Consider the following 3,546-nt stretch of genomic DNA (forward strand, 5'->3'; position numbering starts at 1 on the left):
TTTGCCCAACCACTGCTGGTGACATCGGTGTGACCGTGGTGTAGCGCTCACATAAGAGTGCGGCCATTTGGTTCCTCTCTACATTTTGAGAGTGTCACAAAACAAACACTTAAAGATACTGAGCATGGTGTCCGCTGAGTGAGCGGCTAGTGATGAGGGCAGACCAGAAAGGCCGAGACAGAAGAACGGTCGCCCACCGGGCAGGCGGTCACATGGACAGACCAAAGGCGTTGAGGATGCAGTACCTGGTCTTGTTCTCCCATCACACGGTGCAGCTCCCGTCAGAGGAGCTGTTCCAGAAGCAGGAGCTGACCGTGTGGAGCCCCGCGCCATTCCTCTACATGATGACCCATAACCACAGCATACTTGAAGGGTTTCCCCAGCTTGGTGAGCTGGCTCAGCGTCTGCTCCACGACGTTGTGGTCCACTGGTTCACCTCACTGTGCTGGTAGGCGTTTCCAACGAGGGCGCTCTCAATGGCCTCTTTGACAAGGTTGTTCACTTCGTCCACCACTAAGGTCATCTCCTCAGCAGCCTGGTGGTCTCTCATCTGCTCTCCCGCGCGTTGCCTCCACTGCCCGGAGTCGAGCAGGCTGCGCAGGCGCACACAGGTGCCGCCCACCACGGCAGCCCCCGCACTAGGATGAACCATGTCAAAAATGACCATGGAATACAGATATTTTCAGTAGCATATTGACTTCAAAATTCCTTTAACTAAAAAAAAATTACTTGGATATGTAATTAAAAGTGGCTTTGCTGGATCATGTAATAGTTTTATTTTCAGTTTTTGAGGACTTCCATTGTGGTTGGTTTAAGTTATACTCTTACCAAGAATGTACAATACTTTTATTTGTCTACATCCAAGTCAAGACTTATTACCTTTCCTATTTTCAATAAAAACCCATGTCATTGTGATCTATTGCATTTTCCCAATGATTAATGATGCTAAGCATTGTTTTCACATACCTTCTGATGCTAGCACATTTTGTTTTTTTCCTTTTTTTTTTTAAACTTTGGGCCGTCCTCGTCTGTTTTCCCAGGCCACAAGCAGGGAGCTGGATGGGAAGTGGAGTTGCCGGGATTAGAACCGGCACCCATATGGTATCTCGGGGCGTTCAAGGCGAGGACTTTAGCCGCTAGGCCACGCCGCCGGGCCCTAGCACGTTTTCTTTTGAGAAACACCTATGAAGTTCCTTATAATCATTTATGATAGTAAAGAGAGATGAATTTGAAATCTGGGCCTTGAACTCATAATTGCCCAAATTATTTACTTTTGCTGTTTTATAATTACTCAAATTCACTCCAGAGACGAAACAGTTTATCTGCAATTGGTCAGAAATATTATGCATGAAAGTGTTGAGTGTATTAAGATATAAAAGACACATTAGCATTGTTCAATGTTACTGGATAAATCCTCTGGAAGAACGAGATGTGTGGTTTTCTTTACGCGGGCGGAACCTCATCCCGGTGTCTCAGAAGCAGGACAAGACCGGAGCAGCTGATTCCCTTTAAGTCAGAAGTACAGCAGCAGGAGCTGACTCTGGGAACGGCGCACACCGCTCTATTTATCGTTTCTTGGGCATGCAATTTTCTGTGGGAAGGCTTGTGGTTATGGAGATTAATATAGATTCAGGTGCTACTTGAAGGCAGGAATGCCATTGAAGAATTGCCTCATTAGGCAATTTCATTTTGGAATATCCCAAAGTACAATTGTGCAAACTTAGCTGGCTGGTTTATTGTATACCTTGGCTACATTGCGTTTCTCTTAGCTTGCAAGTTTGCATAGCATATTATTATACTCCATAATGAAGAAAATTGTGAATTTGTAAATGTAAAGTGGTATAAGGCACATACCATGAATGGAACTTGTTGCACCAGGAGCTATTCCAGTAACTCAGAGTGGTAAATGATGTGCAGGCCTGGAACACTGGGCACATTAGACTTTATCAACATTTTACACTTAAGTTGTGCTAAGTTTATAAAAATTACTATCTTCCTTTGATAAGAAACTATTAGTTCATATAACATGTTTTCTGTATTGTTCATTATTTTTTATTCCTTTGTAATACATTAAACCTAAAATGCAAACAAATCATATAATAATTCAAAAATCTTTTATATCTGTGTTCTATAATCTTTTTCTTAATTCAAACTGAAGTGTCATTCACAGGATCGTGTTAATTTATTCCTGGATGGTAGTTTTAACCAAGATCACTCAAACCCAAGAGGGGCAGAGAATCTAAACATGACATAATATGTGAACAATCATAGAATGAGTCACCAGAGTCCCTGCTTGCGCAAAAGCCGTTTTTTTGGGGGGGAGGTGGGAACTACATTTTTCTAAAATGATATTTCTCCTCTCCCCTTAGTAGCATTCAGAATTTAGTATTTTCCTGCCAGTTTTACTTAAAGTTTAAAGCAAATTCCTGGATTTTCTCAGATGGTAATGTTTAATGTTAGTTGAAAGACTACTCAACCATTTTATTTAGCAAAGTTGGAACAAATATTTCTTCAATGTTGTCAAAATGACATTAGTATCTCAAACCACAAAACAGAATTCTTATACCATTCTAAAGATGATGAGAGCAAGTACGCGTACCATATTGTGACTGAACTCACATGTTCCACAGAATAGCCATAACACTGGGCAAAGGACCGGTTCAAGGACAAAGGACAGCTTGACTCTCAAGTCTGGGTTATTTACCAAGTGCTTGTAAGGGTATCATTGAGGACTGCTTTATCCAAAAATTCACGGCAATCATTTGCCATCTTAAAGTCAGACAGTTGATATGGACTAGGATAACCTTTTAAACCTAGGCCAGGTTGACTCTAAGTTTCTACTCTTCATGCAACATCTTCCTGAATATGCTTTCTATTCACCAAAGTCTAGTCACACTTGTTTCATTTGATCTCCACTGCAACCCGTATATGGTTCCCTGTTCATGCCGTGTCTTCTTAAGTCTGCATTAGCATTTTCTATACTGTTTCTCATTCTGATTATATTTTGCTTGCTGACCACAGTTTGCATTAAATGTGCTGTCAGGGTCTGTATAGTTTATGTCTACTAGCTATACTCACATGTGCGTCGTTCAGTGAGTGTAGTCACATAAGATTCTAATGAAGCTAAGAAATTCCCAAGCATTATAGCTCTCAAATCCTCATGCCACAATGCATTACCCACTTAATTATGGAGATACTGGTGTAAACAAAGCTGCTGTACTGCCAGTCATATGAAAGTGTAGCAGGTACAACTATATGGCACATAGTACTTGATAATAATAAGAATCAACTGTATTACTTGTTCAGTACTATACTATTATCCTTATTATATTATTATATTATTATACTTTTATCCTTATTATAGAATAATCTTAAGCAGGTCCTTCAGGGAATGTGCAGAAGGAGGGACAGCATTGTTTCCATAGTAGGTATCCGCTCCATGTATTTTATTGCTCCTAAAGAATTTCGTGTGCTATGCCATGTGGATGGAGGTAGAAGACAGTGATAATGTCGATCTTGACTCTGTGTTGACCAAGGGTGATGTGT

At 40.9% G+C, this 3,546-nt stretch overlaps 1 pseudogene; it reads right to left on the minus strand.

The window, feature by feature from the left end:
- Positions 1-208: 208 nt before the first annotated feature.
- Positions 209-550, minus strand: LOC101517463 (dynein light chain Tctex-type 1-like; annotated as a pseudogene).
- Between the last annotated feature and the right edge of the window lie 2,996 nt (positions 551-3,546).

The sequence above is a fragment of the Ochotona princeps genome, chromosome 9 (genome assembly GCF_030435755.1).
Source record: "Ochotona princeps isolate mOchPri1 chromosome 9, mOchPri1.hap1, whole genome shotgun sequence".
NCBI lineage: Eukaryota > Metazoa > Chordata > Mammalia > Lagomorpha > Ochotonidae > Ochotona > Ochotona princeps.